We start from the raw sequence: 24,221 nt of genomic DNA on the forward strand, positions 1-24,221 counted from the left end.
CTCTCGTAGCCATCCTATCGATGTAAAATCAAAATCCTGGTGAGCTACTAGGGATTATCGATTGTATTTAAGAATTTTAGCCCAATGAATATTGACCTTCAAAATTGATGGTTAAACCATCCTAGACTCTTTCATAGACATAGCTTCCCAACTCTAAGAGAAATCCAACCTCGTGCCTCTCATTTTAGCTGAAATTTTCTTGGGTCTAGATGTCATGAAAATGGTAAAGGAGAAGACCTCAAAAGAAGTCCCCACCTACTTTATATGTGGCTTTGTGACCATCTTAAAATTGAGGACATTTCCTCAATTCTCTTGTCTAGGCTGAAATATATTTTTCAAAAGAAACCTAATAGTGCTTCACAATTAGTTAAGGATTGGAGCAAATGGTTGGATTCCTGTCTCACCCATCATTTTGGTTTGACATGCCCTTGGTGGATGATTGACTATCCTGTTCTAGGTACCAAAGGATTATGTTCGTCTGATCAAACTAGAAGAGAGATATTTTTACCAACCTAACTTGATCTTGGAGCAATACAAAATACCTATAGAGTTTTCTTTGCCCCAACACAAAGCTTTCTTCCCTCTTGAACCATTGACTGAAAAATTAGTACACCTCATTAAAAAAACTTAGAACAAGTGCATCTTAGTGTTTCTAGAAGGACAAAGAGAATTTAAGGAATCAATTGTTAGAGCCAAGAGGAGCAAACCTGATTACCTTATCAATCCTGATGACCAGTAAAACAAAGCCAAACCTCTATGTAAAAAGTAATTTAAATCAGATCTATTGAAAGTTGTTATTCAATGAAAGCATCATTTGTCTTTATTTTCAATAATTCAATGAAATTATCTTTTTTTTTTTTAAATAAATTAATCATTACATAAATGAATTATTTAATGGATTGGTGCACCAAATTCATTAACCTCAGGACTTATTAAAATGCTAACCCTTAACACTGAAATTGATTAAATTCACTTTCGATGGGGTTACAAGGTTATCATTGCACCTAAGCTCAAGCGTCCACTGCCTAAATGGGATTGTAGGTTCGGTCGGTTAGAACGAATGTTAGTACCAAGTCAACAATCGAAAATGACTTTATAATCTGAACTCATAGAGATCCGCAAGATTCTGATAGTTTTCGCCACAAACATAAACAACATAAAGAGCAAGGTAGAGGTGTTAGAATAGATCTCAAAATCAATGGGGAACCCCTCTTGATGATCCAAAGGGAAAAAAGGTAGAAGGTAGTGCAACTAGACACCCACAAGAAGTTTTTGAACTTGATGGAAATGAAGAACCGATCAATGAAAGTCTTACGTTAACCAATAGAATATCTCAACTAGAGACAGTCTTAAAAAATATAAAGTGTATTTGATCAAATTACAGCAGGCATTGAGGCTCTAAATCACATCCCTAAGATTAGTTTACCGAAAAAATTTACAATGCCAAAGATGGAAAAGTTCAGTGGAATAGGCTGCACAAGAACACACCTCAAGGTGTATGTCACTAACATGCTCACTTTGGGCTTCAGTGATGAACAGAAGACGTTGCTTTTTCAACGTACTTTGTCAAGATTGATACTGCGATGGCTAGTGTCTCAAGACTTGTCTGTGATTAGAACTTGGGAAAACATGTCAAAGTTATTATGGCATCAATACAAGTATAGTACTGAAATTGAGACCTCCCAAAAAGATTTAGAAGCAACGAAGCAGAAGAATGGGAAAACTTTTACTGATTTCATCAATCATTAGAAAGCTAAGGCTGCACAAATGTGGGATATACCTTCAGAAAAGGAACAAGTAGTTATTGTCCTGAAAAATGTTATTCATGGGTAAACACAACATCGAGTTGCCCAATACCTACCCACATTTGAGTTGTTGTTACAAGTTGGTAGCCAACTAGATGACACTTTTACTTCTGGAATCCTTGTCAACCCTTCGAATAATAAGTTTAAAAAACCCTTCACCAATTCTAAGCTCAACACCAATCATGTCTACACAGCCAACATGTCTGCTGCCCCGGCTCAATCTCCAATTTGACTTACTAGTCAAGCTGGGTCAGGTCAACCTCAAACCCCTCGTCAGTTCACTAGCCTAGGGATACCCTTTATAATGGCTCTCCAAAACATGTTGAAGAAAAGACTTCTCACCTCCTTTCAACCCCGACTTTTGTCAAATCCTTTATCAGCTTCACACAATCCTAATTTATTTTATGAATTTCTTAAAAACCTTCACCATGCTATCCAAAATCTCATCGATGCTAGAAAAAGGTCACCATTTCTATCCTTACACAACCAAAAGTTATTACCCACCATCAACCTCCTCAAACCTTGAATATGGTTTTCGATACTCAATCTTCATTTGACCCAGTCTTTTTCATTCATCCAATCAACTCTGAACTACCTAGTTACCCCCTTGTCGGGATTGCTTTCACCGATGAAGTCTATACCACCAATTATGAGCCATTCGATCTGACTTTAGATGAAATATATTGTTTATCCCCACACTGTTATGATAACCCCGCATTCACTAGTTACCTCTTGGCTCAAACGAACCTAGAAAGTCCTTTATCTTTGATAGATGAAGATCCTTATTTATCGAAAAGAATGAGTATTTTCTCATTTTTTGTGACAAAATCAAACATGTGATTCGAGGGGGGAGAGTTTTCAAACCACCAGAACTTAGAGCCGACAATCCCATAGTCTTAGCAAGAGGAAATATGACATATCATAGTATACCACAGAAGAAGATGACGCCACAATTAAACAGTTGAAGAAATCAGACGCAAACATTTCAGTTTGGGGATTGCTCATAGGTTCCATAACACACAAGGAAGTAGTTCTTAAAGCATAAGCCCAGTTCAAGTCTCCCTTAACACTTCTCCAGATCAATTAACAGATACAGTGGGGGAAACCTATGTGAAAAATGTGGCATCCCGCCAAACGTTAACCAAAGCCCCTTGTCAGATCTCGAGGGACAAGGTGGCGCTTCGAAATTTTGGCATGGTCCTCTCTATTTATGTTAGCATTCCAAGGCGTTCAACCTGCACCTAATAAACGACATACAATCTTGCATATATATAAAATATCACAATAGCGGAAGTCTACATAAATCTAATAACATACGATAGATCAGAGTGCGGAAGGATAACAAAATATAGAATTATACAACTATTTCCTCACTCTAACAAAAGTCCTAACACTTGATAAAAAAACCCGTAATACTCCTAGACGAATCTGACACCATTAGAGGTATAGCCCCAATACTCACCAAGTGACGGACTCTGCTGTCTATCTGACCCACTAGATGATTTTCACTCGTTTTCTACACCTGTCTCACCAAGCTTCAGATTTGAAACTAAAAAATAGAGAAGGAAAGGGTGAGTAGCAATGGTTACCTAGTAAGGAAGAAAATAACTTATGCCAATAACCTCTCCTAACATGAGCGAATAAACATGCTAAATTATTTTAAAATAAGTAAAATTTTACAGAATAAACTATAATTAACTGGTACATATAGCTAGGGATGAGCAACTAAACGTTTTAGAACTTACATTACATTGATCAGCAGTACTCACTATAACATTTTCTTTTTATACAAGGCTAATTGATCAAGTGAAAATATTAAACATGCATTTCATTTTATATATCAAAATAAGACAACAGATACATAAGACATAATGATAGAGTAGTGGAATTAGAGAGTTGGAATTCACGACTGAATCGCTCCTAGTCGGGACATGGTGTTTTATAATAAAGATTAGTTCCTAATTTTGTGGCTAGTCGCTGTTTACCACACTTGCGGACCATTTATCCTGCACAGGTTGGCCGTTTGACGTGACCGTAAGCAATGGGTCTCTTTTCGATGTGTCAGAACATTCAACTATTATAGATTGTTAGTGATTATTGACTAATCATCTTCATCATGTCTATTAGGCGTGCATGTGATTCTCAAATATACAAACCATTCGTATACGACTACCTTTACACTACAAGTTCACTGGTAAAGATAGAGAGGAATAAATTGGATTCCAGTTGTGACTCCACTCTCATACGCGTCCCATATCATGTATGAGCTTGGTGGTCCCTACCGTATATACCAGGATAGTACACCACTTCGGATCATATGTTACACTATCCCTTCAAGCATTCACAGACTCTTTAACAGCTCACAAAATAGGTATATATATATATATATATTATTTTCATTTGAAAATAAAAGAGAAATTAACAATACAAGATTGAGAATAGATATTCAGTTTCTTACCATGCAACTGTGGCCACCCGCCCTAAAATAACTAATAGAACAGAAAAGTAAATAGTGCCTCGCGGTAACAGAAAGTAAATAAACATGCAACCAGTAGCATTATCCCTGGATATCCGTTCACCAACCTACACACAACACAATAATGTAAAATGCAGACATCACCCCTCGGGTGTGACTCTAACATTTTATCGTTGCATGCCCTTTTTTTTCTTTTTTCAGATTTTTACAGTTTTCAATTTCTCAAACAAAATATCCACTTTCTGATATTCATCAACTCAATATGAGTTCATTGAATATTAAATTTTTTTTCAACTATAAAATTCATTTTTATCATTTAAATTGAAAATTTATAAAACTTATATCAAAATAGGGTTCGAGCGATGCACAGGACCCAACTGATCAAAATAACCTGGTGAAATATCTTACTTACATATAATTTATTATAAAATACAATTAAACATATCAAATATGCAAGTTCTGGTGTGAATTTGAAATAAACAATTGAATTTTATATTTTTAGAAACACATCACAAATTTTTAATAAAATCCTAAATACAATTTTCACAATCTGTGATTACTAATAGAAATTGAGAGTTCCTTACAATCTCTGTAGTGAATCTAAGGTAGAAGATCAGTAAACTTTTTTTTTCGTTTCATATGTCGTGGCTGTTTGGACGAGTTGGGGAAGATGATGAGAAAAAGAATTAAAAATTTTTATTTATATAAATTTTGGGATGAAATCGATATTTTGCCTATTATTTCAATCGACGATAATTTGACCATCCGGACTCCAAAATTGACAAATGAATACTTTATTTTATTTAATTTTTCGTTCTGAATATAATAGTTGGTCAATTTCTACAAATTTTGTCTCTAAAAAAACATTTACATTTTTGGCATGCCCCTAAAATTGAGGTCATTTTCGTTTTTGATGATAATTCGACTTTCTGTGCTAAAAAAATGACAAATAAACAGTCCATATTCAATAATTTTTCGTTACGAACCCAATGGTATAATCGAATCTTTATAATTCTTGCTCTAGCAAAAAATTACTATTTTAGCCTGGTCCGACTCGGTAATCGAGGATTTTGCAATTTTTATGTTCGAACTAGCATTTGAGTGTGTTTATAAGCTAACGTATATTTTTCAATCATTTTGAATCGAATGGTGAGGTCAGATTTCCTTAAAAATGATCAAAAATCTCGTAAAATTTTACCCCTAAGTCTCACTTTCAAGATTTTCTCAAAATTCCTTTATTTATTTTTCTTCGAGATACGAATTGAAAACTCGGGGTTTTACATTCTCCCCCTTTAATAAAAATTTCTTCCTCGAAATTAAAATCATACCTTATCGAGCTTTGTTGCGATTTCACTAACACGACATGTATAATGAACAACACCTATTTTCAATTACCATATATTTTTAGTCCCAAGCCAATCTCATTTATAACTCGTAAACTTATGTCTCTCATATTCCGTCAACCTAACACCTAATTCAAACTCATACTCCAACTAATCCATTATTTGTATAACTCTAAGATAACAATCAATTCACCTTGTATCACTTCCCCACCAATGTCTATCAACAACAATCTTTTCACATCTTCTCTATTCTTTATCGTTATTTCTCTTATCAATTACACATTCTATTATGTTTTACTCATACTTGCTATGAATATTACTTTTCAATGCATAGTCTTACCGCAAACACACCACTATCTTTATATTCAATTCAATATTATATTTTCTACTTATTGTGATATTTTATCAAAACCTCTGTCATAACCTTTATAATTTAAAATCTTATTTGAGGGGATAAATCCTACATCCCTTCAACTCTAATTCAAGATATATATGTACTTCCCATTCTACCATACATCAACCAACCTACACTTTTCCTTCAAACACATCCAATAAATTGTCTTGTAAATTAACTACATGTGAAGGATTTGGCAAATACTTCTTCAGCATGGACACGTGGAACACATTGCAAGCTTGCTTGAGCTATGTCGATAGAATCATTCTGCAAGACACACATTATCTTACTCTATCCCCAAAATTACAACTTCTACTAATTATTACTTAAATATCATTGTAATATCGATTAAACCTTATTCATTTAACTTTATCTTACCCACATCACACATATTTTCACTTGCTACATAATCATATCACTAGCCTTACAAATCGCACTCGTCTTTTTACACTTTACAACTATTCTAACACCTATATTTTGCAAGTTCTTAAATGATTTTCTAAAAATATCATTCTTTCATTGTAAGGCCTCCCAATGGTATAGATAATTTCATTACTTGACCCGTGTCAATAGTTTCTAGCTCTAACAAGTGTACAAACTTTCAGTAGAATTATATGATCTAGAGGAACCAGCATTGAATAGAACTTCATTTTTTAATATTATAATTAAAAATCGTACCTTCCAAAACTTCATTAGAGACAGATACTTTCTCTTGGGTCACAACCCTTACTTGCGACTGTGATAGAGGGCACTCTCTCCTAATATGTCCCACCTGACCACATGTCAACAATCATGTCTTCGTAGATCTCTGTGAAGTGGGCAATTGGTGGACTAGACTCTGAACCTGCCTTGTTGGTTCCTTTGGCCCTGCTAGCATCATTAGAGCTCCAACTGCTTTCAATGATGGGGGAACCCTACAACTCAGTAGTGAAGGAATTCTATATTATGGATACATTGATCCGGAGGAGATTGGCCTCGAATAGATTGACCTCTTGCCTGAACCTGATCTGGGAGGAAAAAAAGTCTAAGGTCGACTAAGTTTCCCTCTGGAGGTTTGTAACTCCATCTCCCCTGGCTCTACCCTCTAAGCTCGATTCATTGTATCTCTATAATTGGAAGTTTCAATCATTGACGTCCTGGCCCTTACGTAGGGTTATAGTCCTCTAAAGGATTTATGGGCCTTCTATAGATATGTTAGGATAAGCTTGGGTGTATATCGTGATAACCTAGTGAACATCATATCATAGTTTGTAATCGATAGATTATACTACACTAGTCTCAAAAACTCCTAGTGCTTGATTTCTTGAGCAATCTAAGATATAAATCTATCGAGAAGTATCCTCTCGAAGTCTACCCACTCAAATGATCCATCTTTCAATACATTCCTCTCAAAACGTTACTAATGACTGGCATCCCCGTCCAATTGGAGTGTAGTCACCGTCACCCACTGATCTCTCGTGCACTACATGGCACTCAAAATCTCTCATGTCTTCCAAATCCACTTATTGACCTCAACCGAATTGAAAAAAAAACTCTCAAATATCGGTGGACGTAATTGTTGGAAATTCTACAACTACATCCCTAGATTTACCTATCTTTTGGACTGGAGAATTCTCTCATTCTTCAAAGGCATGACCTGTAGTAGTGGTCCCTGAGGTGAAATAGTATTTACCTCTTACAAAGAGGTCCAGCGATTCCTCATTTCTTGCAATTGTGGTAGGTTTTGTACAATTTCTCACTTCCGATTACTAGTCTTGTCTGTTCGGGGTGGCACGATTATGTTATCAACTTTATTGAAATCTGGTGACCTTATTGTTATCTGAATTGGTTTGTTTAGCATCTTTCTGAGCCACACATCCTTAATTGGTTGACATCGACCCGAACATTGCTCTCCTTTATATCCCGATTTGCCACATTCATAACATACCACAACTCTTTTTTCTGATTGATTTAGTAGTATATATTATTGTTTCTTATAAAATTATTCCATCCATTGAGTTGGTATATATATAATCTCGCTTTTCATGAATGATTATTTTTCCTATGAATTTGTTAATTTTGTAACTGTTTGTCTCTTATTAAATACTAATTGTCTTCCTTCACAGGTTGTGGTGGTTGTATTATTCATATTTTCTCTCTGGACTTGACATGAGATTCATCCATCTGTCCCATGAATGACATTAACTGTGTTATTAGATCAGTGGTTTGATCTAGAATCTGTTTCGTCTCTGTTGCGTTTCGACCTTTGCCTCGTCCACTTCTCTCGTTTGTGTTTATCCATAACAAGGCATTTATCAGAATAAGGCCAAAACCGTTCTTACGTACTATGAATTACTATCGTAGCTTGGAACTTAGAAATGGACTTCATTTTAATTACTAAAAGAATAAACTTATAATCCTATCTTAGGCTTACAAGGCTCTATAGACTTCTAGACACGGAAGAACTCGTAATTCCAATACGGAACTACTTATGAGTTCGGATACCGAATTCTTAGTGACACTGATGAGACTATCGTTGTTCTTTTCACCGAAGTTAATAATAATCTTACTTTTTCCTTACTTGTGAGGCAAGTAGGGGATCGAACCCAAGAGAAAGGAGGAATAGAGTTAAGCTAAGAAGATAAAATTCAAATTAACTAAAAGGAATTAAAACTGTTTTTCTTTGTATTTTTGAACTTATAAGAAGATGTAAAATTACTAAAAAATAAACTAAAGTAAATGAAATTAAAAGCAAGTAAACTTATGAAATTAAAACACCATTAGAGGTGGATCTACCTAGAACATGTTGATGAGCAATTTCTAGTTTCCAGCCTTTTTATAACTCAATCGTAAGAGCTTGGTGTTAACTCCTTAGATCGGAAAGTTTTGCCAATGAAAGGAAATAAGGGAATATAAACAAAGAAGAATTCTTTGAAAACTTCCTACTACCAATTATTTAGTTTAAGCATACTTTATCTTGATTTAATCTAAGCATAAAGTATCTATATTAAGAATAAAAGGTGCAAGAAACTTAAAGAGAACTCATAAGCATTTTAAATAAAAGAAAGGCATGAAATTAGAAATAACACAATAACTTGCTCTAGGCTTTTTCACTCTCCAATGAAGGGGAACTTAGCCTAATGTCATTGCAAGAGAGGGAAGATAAGAGATGAAATAACTTTTCTTCATTTCATGGAGAAACTTACAACTTCTTCTTCTTCTACTTCTTACAAGACTATTTAGCTAAAAGAAAATAACTAGAAAATGAAAATATAAAAAATAAGATAATAGGTTAAGAGCCTTAGATTAAAGGAGTCTTGGATAAGAGAATCAAGATGGGACCCTTTTTCTAGAGTTTGAGGCTCTATTTATAGAGAAAAATGTGTGTAGAAGAGTCTAAGAGTAGTCTCCACTTTTCTTTGCACAAAAAGACAAAAGAAGAGAATATGAATTAAGGATTAGGGCATTCCAAAGTGAGCCCAAATACTTTTGCCTTGAGATTTTAATTCCAAATTGTTGATTTTCTGCACAAGAAACATACGTAATTAGATTTATCTAGTAAATAAATTTATTTATATATATTTAAGCCTAATTAACATGCAACATGGTGTTTTGAGGCTTATCATGATTATTACCTTAATATGGAAAAATAGGTACAAAAATCAAGATATATATCTGAAAAATATGTGTATAATTGAGTGTTTGGAGACACTCATCACACCCCCAAACTTACCTTTTTCTACTTCCTAAAAAATAAAACTGTCATTTTCGCAGGCTCCTCGACTGCATTTAGCGAATGCAGCAAGCCCTTGAACAACTAGGTTACCCCTAATGGACGAGTTTGACTCGTGAGGGTTTGTAGAAAATATACTCACAAAATTTGAAAACAACTTTAAAGTAAAAATAGTCAAAATCAAAACTTATATTGAAAAGCACAAGTCTTTTTTTTTTTGTTATATTTTATCAATCAATGGAAGTACTGCTTGGTATAGAGTCCCAACCCTTATTTCTCTACAAAAAAACTTAGACTTAAATTGACCTTTAAGCGATAGTGGTTCTAACTCAGAATGAGTTTCAACCTTCTAACTACTCAAGAATAGCTGGAGTAACTTAGGGTTTAATTCTAAGCTTAGTATCCTGTCTGGGGTAGTGAGAAGTGTGGATATTCACTTTAATACCTCTAAGGGGCTTTATCTGTGATATTCCAGTATACTCACATTTTTACACTTGATGGCTTTCACCCTACTAAAACTAAACTTTTGGATCTTTGAATTTTGTTTTCTATCACTTCTTTACTCTTTTTTTAAGAAAAGTAGGCAGCCCTTTTCAAGGTACCCAGTCTAATTCAATGGTTGCTGTATAAGGTGTATACAACCCAATTATGTTTTTCTTCGAATCAGCCAACCAATTGAACAAGGAAGTCAAAGTTCATCAAATCCAGTTTTTCCTTCAACTCTAGGTAGAAAGAAGGTAACAAGCTCTCTTAATACAATCTAGATTCTTGGTAATCTTATTAGAAGTGACTATAAACCAAAATATAACTTTGCTCTAATTTTTGCCTAAGAGAAACTCAAATGGGGACTCCAGATCATAGCTTCCAATGAAAGATTGATTAAATATTTTTGACCAAGTGCTTAAAGATACAAGCTACGATTTTGAGTAAAATACAACAAAGTCACTAACTAATTTTTTTTTTTTTTGAAATAAAAGAAGAAAATAATAAGTGGAAATCCAACCTATATACCCCAAACTTAAACATTATATTGTCCTCAATATTTCAACATATACATGCAAAGGTAAAATTGAAATTGACAAAATGAAATGAAGTAGGTTAGATAGCACCTAAGAAAGACCTTACAGTCCTGTTGATATTTAACATAATGTCCCTTGAAACGTGTGGGTTGCCTCCTAGAAGCGCTAAGTTTAACGTCTTTAGCCAGATGAAAACAAAGTTAATTTTGATAGATGGGGTCATCGAGGAGAAAAACTTTCTAAAGCGGAACATACTCGAGAAAATGTTTGAGACGTTGGCCATTCACTTTGAAAGTGGATCCATCTTTATGATTAAGGACTTCAACAGCACCATGGGGGTAGACTGTTTGGATAATATATGGGCCAGTCCATCGAGACTTAAGTTTTCCTAGAAAAAGGTGGAGTCTGTTATCATACAACAAAACTCTTTGATTAGGAATGAAATTCCTCCTAAGAATGTGCCTATCGTGAAAGAATTTGATACGTTCTTTGTACCTTTTAGCATAATCATACGAGTCATTTCTAATCTCTTCTAACTCGTCTAGTCGTAACTTTCGCCTTTCACCGGCTTTATCAAAATCAAAGTTGAGGCGCTTGATCGCCTAATATGCACGATGCTTGAGTTCTACAGGGAGATGACAGGCCTTACCAAAAATTAACCGGTAAGGAGACATCCCTATGGGTGTCTTGAATGCAGTCCTATAGACCCAGAGTGAATTACTCAATCTCAAAGACCAATCTTTCCTTGAGGGATTGACTATTTTTCTAATATAGTCTTTATTTTCTTGTTAGAAATCTCCACTTGCCCACTTGTTTGTGGGTGGTAAGGTGTGGCAACCTTGTGCGTTATGAGGTATTTCTTCATCAACGTAGCAAAGATCTTGTTGTAAAAATACGAGCTACCATCATTTATGATAGCTCGCGGAGTACTGAATCTTGAAAAAATCGTCTCATTGATGAATTATATCACAACCTTGTGATCGTTAGTTCTACAGGCTACAACTTCGACCCATTTTGACATATAATCAACGGCAACTAGGATATATTGGTAACCCTGGGAGATGAGAAATGATCCCATGAAGTCTATACCCCACACGTCAAAAATTTCGATGATCAGGATAGGATTTTGAGGTATTTCATTTCTCTTCGAGATTTTTCCTAATCTCTGACATCTATCACAAGATTTGCTAAACTCGTAGTCATCACGAAAAATACTAGGCTAGAAAAAATCGCATTGTAAGATTTTCATAGCGGTCTTCTTACCACTGAAGTGCCCTCTGTAGGCATGATTATGGCCAAACTCTAGGATATTGACTTGCTCACAGGTTTGAATACAACGTCTAATGATTTGATCGGGACAATACTTAAATAAGTATGGCTCATCCCAGAAATACCATTTTATTTTTGACAGAAGATGGAGTTTCTCTTGACTAGTCATTTTGACTGGGAATTGACCTGTAACTAGGTAGTTGACAATGTCCGCATACCATGGAACGTTGGCTTGAGAGATTTCCATAAGTTGCTCATTGAGAAAGGATTCAGAGATGGGTAAGGACTCCTCGGATGGCTTGTTAACTATCCTAGACAAGTGATCAGCTACGACATTTTCTACCCCCTTTTTATCTCGAATCTCGAGATCAAACTCTTGTGGCAGTAGAATCCAACGGATTAACCTTACTTTAGCATATTTCTTTGATAGAAGGTACTTTAATGCTGCGTGGTCTGTGTAGATCACAACTTTAGATCTTATGAGATAGGGGCGAAATTTTTCAACGGCATAGACCACTGCTAGCATTTCCTTCTCTGTTGTAGAGTAGTTAAGCTGAGTATCGTTAAGGGTTTTACTAGCATATTGGATAACATGAGGTTGTTTTTCGATTCGCTGACCCAAAATAGCACCTATTGCATAATCCGAAGCGTCGCACATAACTTCGAACGGAATGCTCCAGTTTGGAGGTTGAATAATAGGTGCTGAGGTTAACTCGAATTTGAACTTGTTGAACGCAGAGAGACATGACTCTGAAAAGTCGAAAGAAACATCCTTTCCCAATAGCTCACATAAAGGCTTCGAGATTTTTCCGAAATTTTTAATGAATCTACGATAGAAACCTGCATGGCCTAGGAATGACCTAATTTCTTTGATCGTTCTAGGAGGTGGTAATTTTTCGATTAGACCTACCTTCGCCTTATCTACCTCAATCCCCTTAGCAGAAACAATGTGCCCTAACACAATCCCCTATTGAGGACTAGATTGACCTCTTTGCAACGTACAAGGACCAAAGTCAAGTGATGGAGACATTCCTCAAAATTTGGTCCGAAAACTGAAAAATCGTCTATGAACACTTCGAGATATCTTTCTAGCATGTCGGAGAATATACTCATCATACATCGTTGAAAAGTAGCGGGTGCATTGCACAATCCAAAAGGCATGCGACGATACGTAAAAGTTTCAAAGAACAGGTGAAAGTTATTTTCTCTTGATTGATTGGAGCAACAGGTATCTGGTTGTACCCGGAATAACCATCTAAGAAGCAATAGTAAGAATGTCCTGTTAGACGCTCTAACATTTGATCAATTTCGGTAAGGGGAAATGATCCTTAGGAGTCATCGAGTTGAGTTTCCTATAATCGATACACACTCTCCATCCATTTTGGACTCGAGTGGGGATTAATTTGTTGTCTTGGTTCACTACCACAGTGATACCAGATTTCTTAGGAATACTTGTATATGACTCACCCAATGACGGTCAGAGATAGGATAGATAATACCCGCATCTAGCAATTTCATCACTTCCATCCGAACTACGTCTTTCATGATAGGATTTAGCTGTCTCTAAGGTTCTAAGGAAGGCTAAGCAAAATTCTCTAAGCGAATATGGTGCATCACCACAGATGGACTAATTATCTTGATGTCAGCTATGCTCCAACCAATAGCTTCTTGATGTTCTCTTAATATTCCTAACAACTGTCCCTCTTGAACTTTATTGAGGTGAGAGGAAATGATCACGGGCAAGGTTTCATTCTTGCCAAGAAATACATATCTTAAGGTCTCTGGAAGCGACTTGAGTTCTAATTTTGGAGGCTTGACATGAGAAGGAACAAGATTGGATATGCACACAGGAAGACTTTCAACTTTTGCGTACCACCTCACAGAATCTAAGAGTGGAACGGATTCAAGCAAAGTATTGACTTCGTTTATAGACTCTTCTACATCCAAGTCAAGGCCAAAGTGAGCCAAACATTTCCTTAGGGGATCAGAGTGCCCTAACTCTTGATACGTTTTATTGACTAGCGTATCTATCATGTTCACTTCCTCCATACCATCATCTACATCAATTCCTTGGAAATTATGAAAGACGTTCAGTTTCATTTTCATATCCCCAAATGCTAAAGTCATAATCCCATTTCTACAACGAATGACTGTGTCAGACGTGACTAAAAATAGACGTCCTAAGATGATAGGAATATGACTGTTCGAATTAATGACTGGCTCTGTGTCTAAGACAACAAAGTCAACAGGAAAATAGAAATCTTTGACTTTAACTATCACGTCCTCAACTATATCCTTTTAAATTTTTATGAACCTATCGGCTAGACTCAACATGATATCGGTGGGTTTCAAAACCCCCAAAACTAATTGTTTATAAACTGAATATGGTAAAAGGTTCACACTAGCCCCTAAGTCTAAGAGACATTTTTCGATCACTTGATTTCCAATATTAATGGAAATTGTCGGACATCAAGGATCCTTAAATTTTGGTGCAATCGTTTGTTAGATGAGCGACGAAGCTTGGGCTGCCATGATGGCTTTCCGAGGAAACGGTGTTTTCCTTTTAGTTGTGGTTAAATCCTATAGGAATTTCACATAAGAAGGTATCTGCTTAATGGCATCTAGGAAAGGGATATTGATATGCACAGTTTGGAAGACTTTTAACATACCCTCAAATTGCTTACCTTTTTTAGAATCTCTAAGGCGATGGGGAAATGGAGCTTTTGAAATTGGTAAAATGATGGGAGGATTCTCCAAATCTTTCTCCTTCTCTTTTGGAGACTCTATGACTTTTTTTGAACTTTGTCCTTCTCTAGGAATTTTTCTCCCTTGTCAATAGGTTGGACCTTATTGTCCACCTTCTTTCCCGAACGCAAGGTGTGGATAGCCTAGACTGAGTCTTGTGGAGCTCCAGAATGGCTTCCTACTTTGTATTGACCTTTTGATCTGTTTGGAATCAAAGGTTGACCTTTAGGGTTAGGGATAGTTTGACTAGGAAATTCACCTTTCTCTCTCCCACTCAAGGAGAGAGCTAACTGCCCCAACTGAACTTCCATTTTAGCTATGGATTGCGCAGTGACCTGGTTGATTTGAGTTTGATTTTGATGGGTTTGCTGTTGAGTTTGGATGAACTGTTGTTGCTGCCTCATTAACTCGACAATCATAGATTCTAAGGATGACTGTTATTGGGCAGGTTGTTGGTAATTGGTCATGGGATCTGGGATGATGGTTCTGCAATCTGTAAATTGTTAGGGTTGATAAGTGACTTGAGGAACAATGGCTTGGTTTGTGGACGAACCAGATTGCCTAGGAAAACTCTTATTGTAACTTGACGGACCACTAGGTTGAATAGGTTCGTTCTGTCTGTACGAGAAATTAGGATGAAACCTATTATCTGGGTGATATGTTTGGCTAAAAGAGTTCGGAGTTGGCTTCCTAAAAGCACTATAACCATTAATCGCATTTGCTTGTTCAGCTTTGATTTGAGGCAAGGTAGGACAACACTCGACTAAATGGTCGTTGCCGTCGCATATAACGCACAAAGAACTCGGTTCAACAGTCACTTGCAAAATTGTACGAAGGTCTAGGTGAGGTATTGATGCTGAGATGGTAAAGGCATCTAACTTCTTCGTGAGATTGTTCATCCCACTCACTATACTAGACATAACATTTTTTAGATCAAGGTCTGCCTTCATCTCATACATGCCTATCTTCCTAACCGGATCATCTCTATCAAACTCTTCTTGGTGAGTGCTCCAATTTTGAGCACTCTCGGCTAACTCTACGAGGAAATCGTACACGTGATTGGGAGTCTGGTTCATGAATTAACCCTTATGCATTGACTCGACTAAGGTACGTTGATTCATTGTTAATCCTCTATAAAAACTTTGCACCAACTGTGCTTTGTCAATGCCATGGTTTGGGCACTTGACCAATAAATCATTGAATCTTTCCCACGTTTGGAAAAATTCATCATTAGGACAGGCTCTAAAATTTCTATTAGAGTCCTTCATTTTCTCAGTTTTGGCCACGGGGTAGAATTTGGCCATAAATTTCTTGGATAGAACATCCCAGGTAGATATGGAATTGGGTGTTAGGGAGTTCAACCACGCAGCTGCGTGGTCTTCCAGGGATAATGGGAATAGAATAACCTTGATACTCTCCTCATCTAGATTTTGATTTCTAAAAGTTTGACATATAGTTAAGAATCGATTAAGGTGAGTGTAAGGTTGTTCACGCTCTAAACCGTGGAATTTATGGAGCATATTGATGGTGACAGCCCTAATTTCAAACTGAGGTGCATTGTTCAATAGTAAAACAAATGCATATAGGAGGAGATGCGAAAGCTGGAGCGAAGAGCTCATTGAGAGTTCACTCTCGATTATCCATCATAACTACTGATGGTGTCTCGCGTATCCTACTAATGGTACGTTCGATCTGAGGATCAAATAGTTCTAACACGATATTTTGTGAACGTCTACCAAGCATGCAAATCACACAGTCGATCAAACAATAATGAAAAGAAAAAAACTGGACCTAGATAGGTTGCCTAAAGCTAGACAGCTCCTAACTGGGTAGAAATAGCACAACTAGCCTTCAACTCAGTTCTATGAAGTCAAGTTTGAATCATTCGGATCTCTAGATCGGAGGTGGCGCACAATGTATAAGCAAGGGAACTCTTAAGTCACCTTCTTTTCTTGAATAGACTGAGTCTATCCCCTCAAAGGGCAAGATCTTACTAGATACAATAGATGACCAAGAAGCGGAATTTCTCCTATTGAGCTCGTGGGCCCTATAGTCAAGTCTAATTGATTTTAATTAATTTGATTGGATGACTAGTAAGTTGATTATTCTAATTAGAGTAAGGAATTGGTAATGACTTCCAATCCTTATCTAATCATGCCATCCCTAGGAGAGGGGTCCTTTTTACTACTTAATTAACTATTCCAAATGTGTGCAAATTAGAAAAATAACATATAAAGGCAAAGAGTAACCCACTAGCAAAGAGAGGCGTGGGTGTTTCGAGATTTTTCCCGTGCTAAACGGGGTGAAAATGGTTTGATTCGACTTAGGCCACCAACTCCAATTTTGTTGTGCGAACCTAAGGAGCCGTGACGGTATTGTTCACATGTCGTCCTTCCTTAGTCTATTACAATCCAAGCTTTCTTGGATAATTAAAAAAATTACAAAGAATCTTATACAAGTGTTTTTAAAACAGAAAAATAAACCTAACCAAAGATTCAAGGAAATTAAAAGAAAAGAAGAAAAAAAATGTTCACCTACAAGAAGCAAAACAAAAATGTTAATAGAAATAAAAGTAAACGGACTCAAAAATAGAATTTGACTTACCACAATCATGTTGACTAAGTCACATTTTATAAAAAATTTTCGTTCTACCCAAAATCGATATACTATAATAGATAATCGGAGATCGGAGTAGAAAGTTACAGTCAGTTTAAGTTCTGCTGTCTATGGTGAAAAAGAAAACGGGAATGACTTTTTTTTTTCAATGTTTTTTTTCTTCTTCCTTTTTCTCTCTTAAAATCTCAAGAACACTTGAACTTATAGAAAGAAATCAAAAGAAAAAAAATAAAATAAATTAAAAAAGAAAGAAATGAATTTCAAATCAAAACTTACCACTAATACCTTTACCTTTCCCTGACAGCAGCGTCAAAATTCTGATGAGACTATTGTTGTTATTCTCAACAGAATTAATAATAATCTTACTTTTTCCTTACTTGTGGGGCAAGTAAGGGATCGAACCCAAGAGAAAGGAGGAATAGAGTTAAGCTACGAAGATAAAATTCAAATTAACTAAAATGAATTAAAACTGTTTTTCTTCGTATTTTTGAATTTATAAGAAGATGTAAAATTGCTAGGAAATAAATTAAAGTAAATGAAATTAAAAGCAAGTAAACTTATGAAACTAAAACACCATTGGAGGTGGATCTACCTAGAACATGTTGTTGAGCAATTTCTAGTTTCTAGCCTTTTTATAACTCAATCGTAAGGGCTTGGTGTTAGCTCCTTAGATCGGAAAGTTTTACAAATGAAATGAAATAAAGGAACATAAACAAAGAAGAATTCTTTGAAAACTTCCTACTACCAATTATCTTGTTTAAGCATACTCTATCTTGATCTAATCTAAGCATAAAGTATCTATATTAAGAATAAAATGTGCAAGAAACTTAAAGAGAACTCATAAGCATTTTAAATGAAAGAAATGCATGAAATTAGAAATAACACAATAACTTGCTTTAGGCTTTTCCACTCTCCAATGGAGGGGAACTTAGCCTAATGTCATTGCAAGAGAAGGAAAATAAGAGATGAAATAACTTTTCTTCATTTCATGGAGAAACTTACAACTTCTTCTTCTTCTACTTCTTACAAAACTATTTAGCCAAAAGAAAATAACTAAAAAATGAAAATACAAAAAATAAGAGAATAGGCTAAGAGCCTTAAATTAAAGGAGTCTTTGATAAGAGAACCAAGATGGGACCCTTTCTCTAGAGTTTGAGGCTCTATTTATTGAGAAAAATGTGTGTAGAAGAGTCTAAAAGTAGCCTCCACTTTTCTTTGCACAAAAAGACAAAAGAAGAGAATATGAGTAAAGGATTAGGGCATTCCAAAGGATTAGAACATTCCAAAGTGGGCCAAAATGCTTTTGCCTTGAGATTTTGATTCTAAATTGTTGATTTTCTGCACAAGAAACACACGTAGTTAGATTTATCTAGTAAATAAATTTATTTATATATATTTAAGCCTAATTAACATGAAACATGATGTTTTGAGGCTTATCATGATTATTACCTTAATATGGAAAAATAGGTACAAAAATCAAGATAAATATCCAAAAAATGTGTATATAATTGAGTGTTAGGAGATACTCATCAGCCACTCTATGATTGTCGCTCTGATATCCGTGGTACTAACCAATTCTCCAAAACATAACAGATTTGTATCTCATACGAATCTAATGCTATGCTCTGATACAATCTATGGCGCCCCGCCAAACACTAACACAAAGCCCCTTGTTAGATCTCGAGGCACAAGGTGGCACCTCGAAATTTCGGCATGGTTCCCTTTGTTTATGTTAGCATTCCAAGGTGTTCAACCTACACCTGATAAACGACATACAATCCTTCATATATATATATATAATATATATATATATATATATATATATAATATATATATATATATATATATATATATATATATATATATATAAAACTCGTAATACTCCTAGATGAATTTGACATCATTAGGGGTATAACCCCAATACTCACTAAGTGACGGACTCTGGCTGTCTATCTGACCCACCAGATGATTTTCACTCATGTTCTACACCTGCCTCGCTAAGTTTCGGATCTGAAACAAAAAAAATGGAGAAGGAAAGGGTGAGTAACAATGGTTATCCAATAAGAAAGAAAACAATTTTTGCCAATAACCTTTCCTAACATGAACGAATAAACATACTAAATCATTTTAAAATATGCAAAGTTTTACAGAAAAAACTACAATTAATTGGTACATATAGCTAGGGATAAGCGACTAAACATTTTAAAACTCACATTACATCGACCAGCAGTACTCACTATAACATTCTTTTTTTATATAAATCTAATTGATCAAATGGAAACATTAAACATTCAGTTCATTTTATATATCAAAATAAGACAACAGATACATAATATACAATAGTGGAGTAGTGGAATTAGAGAGTTGGGATTCACGACTGGATCGCTCTCAGTCGGGACATGGTGTTTCATGATAAAGATTAGTTCTTAATTTTGTGGCTGGTCGCTGTTTACCACATTTGCAAAACCATTTATCCGGCTCAAGTTGGCCGTTTGACGTGACTATAAGCAATGGGTCTCTTTTCGATGTATCAGAACGTTCGACTACTACAGATTGTTAGTAATCACTGACTAATCATCTTCGTCTATACCTATTAGGCGTGCATGCAATTCCCAAATATACAAATCATTCGTATACGACTACCTTTACATTACAGTTCACTGGTAAAGATAGAGAGGAATAAATCGGATTCTACTTATGCCTCCACTCCCATACGTGTCCCATACCATATATGAGCTTGGTGGTCCCTACCGTACATCCCAGGATAGTACACCACTTCGGATGATATGTCGCACTATATCCCTTCAGGCATTCACAGACTCTTTAACAGCTCATAAAATAGCTATATATATATATATATATTATTTTCATTTGAAAATAAAAGAGAAATTAACAATACAAGGTTGAGAATAGATATCTAGTTTCCTACCATGCAACTATGGCCATCCGGCCTAAAATAAATAACAAAACGGAAAAGTTAACAGCGCCTCGTGCTAACAAAAAGTAAATATACATGCAACCAGTAACATTATCCCTGGATATCCGTTCACCAACTTACATACAACACAACAATGTAAAATGCAAACATCACCCCTCGGGTGTGACTCTAACATTTTACGATTTCATACCCTTTTTCTCTTTTTCCGATTTTTACAGTTTTCAATCTCTCAAACAAAATATCCACTTTCTGATATTCATCAACTCAATATGAGTTCATTGAATATTAAATATTTTTTTTCAATTATAAAATTTATTTTTATCATTTAAATTGAAAATTTACAAAATTTATATCAAAATAGGGTCTGAACAGTGCACATGACCCAACTGGTGAAAATAACCTGGTGAAATATCCTACCCACGTATAATTTGTTATAAAATACAATTAAACATATCAAATATCTAAGTTCTGGTGTGAATTTGAAATAATCAATTGAATTCTATATTTTTGGAAACACATCACAAATTTTTAATATAATCCTAAATGTAATTTTCACAATCTATGATTAGTAATAGAAATTGAGAGTTCCTTACAATCTCTATGCGAAAGAATTGAAACACGTACACAGAAATCGAGGTGATTGACACAGAAATCAAGATAATTCAAACTTCGAGACGACTGATTTTTGAGTTTGACCAGGTGATTTCGAAGATTTCGACGCTGTCGTATTTTTACCCTTCTACGGCGGAGGACGGTTTGATCCTTAAACCGATGAAATTCGAGGTCAAAGTTTTGAAATTCCTGTATATAAATATGACAGATTTTTTACGATACGGGGTGAAAAAGAAAGTGAAACAAAAAGTTCTTGGTGGGTTTCTTAGATGTCGAGGCTGCAGATCTTTTTCCCTTCTGTGTCAGTCGTCGACGACCAGCCGTTTGTCGTGAATCTGAGGTGGAAGATCAGCAAAAAAATAAAATTTTCATTTCATATGTCGTGGCTATTTGGACGAGTTGGGGAAGATGATTAGGAAAAAAAATTAAAAAAAATTTATTTATATAAATTTTGGGACGAAATCAGTATTTTGCTTATTGTTTCGATCGACTATAACTTGACTATCCAGACTCCAAAAGTGACAAATGAATACTCTATTTTATCTAATTTTTCGTTTTAGATTTAATGGTTTGGTCAATTTCAACAAATTTTATCTATAACAAAAATTTACATTTTTGTCCTGAAGCAACCCCTAAAATTGACGTCATTTTCATTTTTAACGATAATTTGACTTTTTATGTTCTAAAAATGATAAATAAATAGTCAATATTCAATAATTTTTCATTAACAACTCAATGGTGTAATCAAATCTTAATAATTCTTAATTTAGCAAAAAGTCATTATTTTAGCCTGGTCCGACTAGGTAATCGAGGATTTTGCAACTTTTATTTTTAAACTCGCATTTGAGCTTGTTTATAGACTAACATATGTTTTTCGATCATTTTGAATCCAATGGTGAGGTCAGATTTCCTTAAAATTGATCAGAAATCTCCTAAAATTTTATCCCTAAGTCCTACTTTCAAGATTTTCTCAAAATTCCACTATTTATTTTCCTCGAGATACAAATTTAAAACTCAGGGTTTTACAGAAAATATTCTATCTTTTTCAGATTAAGATCTCTCAAAAGAAGGGTTGAGCCATACGAAGCCTTGGTCTTAGTTGATAATGGAAACGCACTGACTGTTTGTCCTCTAAAGACAACAACTTGTCTTGGGTTCAAAATAGAATACTACAAACCAACCAATCATGCTGTTAGGGCCTATGACAATACTAAAAGGGATATACTGGAAATCTTGCATCTTGGACTATCCATGGCCATTGCAGATTTTTCTGTGGAATTTCAAGTCTTGGACATCCAGTTATTTTTCAATCTACTATTGGAGAGACCATGGTTATACCAAATCAAGACCATACCTTCCAGATTGCATTAGAAAGTTAAATTTACTAAGGATGGATTGATAATTTCCCTTCATGGGGATGCTAAATCGTAGGGGTTATGAATGACACTGAAACTGAAAATAAGCCATTGCTCGAAATTCAACGGAACATCAAGGGGTACAACTTAGTGGGTTTGAATTTGAAAAGATCTTCTCAATTCAATGGAACAAATCTACAAAAGAGTTCTTTCCCATAAAAAATAATTCCAATTGTTGCAAGGCAAATATGTTCAAGAATATGAGATTCTTCTCAGACATAGGCTTAGGTCGCAGATAATAGGGGATTAAAATCGTACCAATTATTCAAGAAGTGTTTGGTACATTTGGACTAGGGTACAAACCCACTAAGAAAGACTGGGTCCGATAGTGGAAAGCAAAGCAAGATAAGGCAAATGCAAGAAGACAATGGCACATTTTAGATCTATTCAATATGAAACCCTATCATAAGACTCTCAACGGGTATTTCGTGAAAGCATGGGAAGACTTCCCTTTCTTGTATTTTTTAGGGTCATTTATTGATCATATCACAGGTATTCGACTACTAGGATTTGAGATTTTCTTTGGCATGAATTGTCCGAAAAAGGAAGAAAACAAAGACTTTGAAAAAGAAAAGGTTGACAATTGGCAAGCTATTGTAGATTCTCTCAACATTGCTCAGATGTTTATTGACAATAGTAGTGTATTAGTTATGTCAGTCAAATGTGGTAGTCCAAACCCGCAACCTGTAATAAGCCCATCGTCGGGCCTCTCTTTAATTACGATGTCATGAGTCCTTTACTTTATGTTGAGTCTAATCCTATTAGTTCTGTTGAGTCTGTTAAGTCTGTAATGAGTTCTGTCTCCCCATCTACTTTTTATAAAATAAAAGAAGTTTCTGATTACCCCGAGCGCTATGATAATTTAACTAATAATCTAATTTTGGATGGAGAATCTTCTAATGAAGAACCTCCCCCTTAACTAATCAAGTTACTTGAACAAGAAAATGAACATCGGACTCAACCTCTAATAGAGAAAATAGAGGTTATCAACCTCAGAATAAAAGAAAATCTACAAGAGATTCAAATTGGTTATACTTTATCCTTCGAAGAACATAACGAGATAAAAAATTTAATCAAAAAATTCAAAGCTGTATTTGCATGGTCATATGAAGATATGCCTGGGGTAAGTACAAATATCGTTCAACATCGAATTCCTCTCCACCCAAATGCTCGTTCGATCAAATAGAAATTTTGACTCATGAAAACATAAATGACACTCAAAATCAAAGAAGATGTTACAAAGCAAATTAATGCCAAAATTTTGGAAGTAATAGAGTACCCTGAGTGGATTGCTAATGTAGTCTTATTTCCTAAATAGGATGGAAAGGTCAGAATGTGCGTGAATTTTAGGGACCTAAACAATGCAAGCCCAAAACATTGTTTCCCTCTACCACATATAGATGTTCTAGTAGATAACACAATATGACACGCTTTGTTATCTTTTATGGATGTATTTTAGGATACAACCAGATAAACATAAACCCTCAAGATATGTAGAAAACATCGTTCATTACATAATAGGGAACATTCTACTACAAGGTGTAAACACCCAATTTTTGCACTCACCTGATTAATCAACTCGTCAACCCGATTGCAACGGTTCCCAATGATGGATGAATATTTCAATATTTTTATTTGTTACTAGATATATTTCAGAAATTCAGATGAGGTATCTCAAGCAAACAAAACTTTAGAAATCACGCTACGCTAGAAAAATATGACCTCAAAACGTTGAACTCATCATTCTTCAGACAAAAAGAAGCTTTACGATAAAAATCACTAAAAACTGATAAAACTATCAAAATACCCCCTAACATCAAAACATTCTTAGAGCCCCCCTTATGCTTCGAAAAATCCTTTTGAACACATAAAATAAC

Source organism: Akebia trifoliata, chromosome 12, assembly GCF_017979445.1.
Source record: "Akebia trifoliata isolate Shusen 1 chromosome 12, ASM1797944v1, whole genome shotgun sequence".
Taxonomy (NCBI): Eukaryota; Viridiplantae; Streptophyta; class Magnoliopsida; order Ranunculales; family Lardizabalaceae; genus Akebia; species Akebia trifoliata.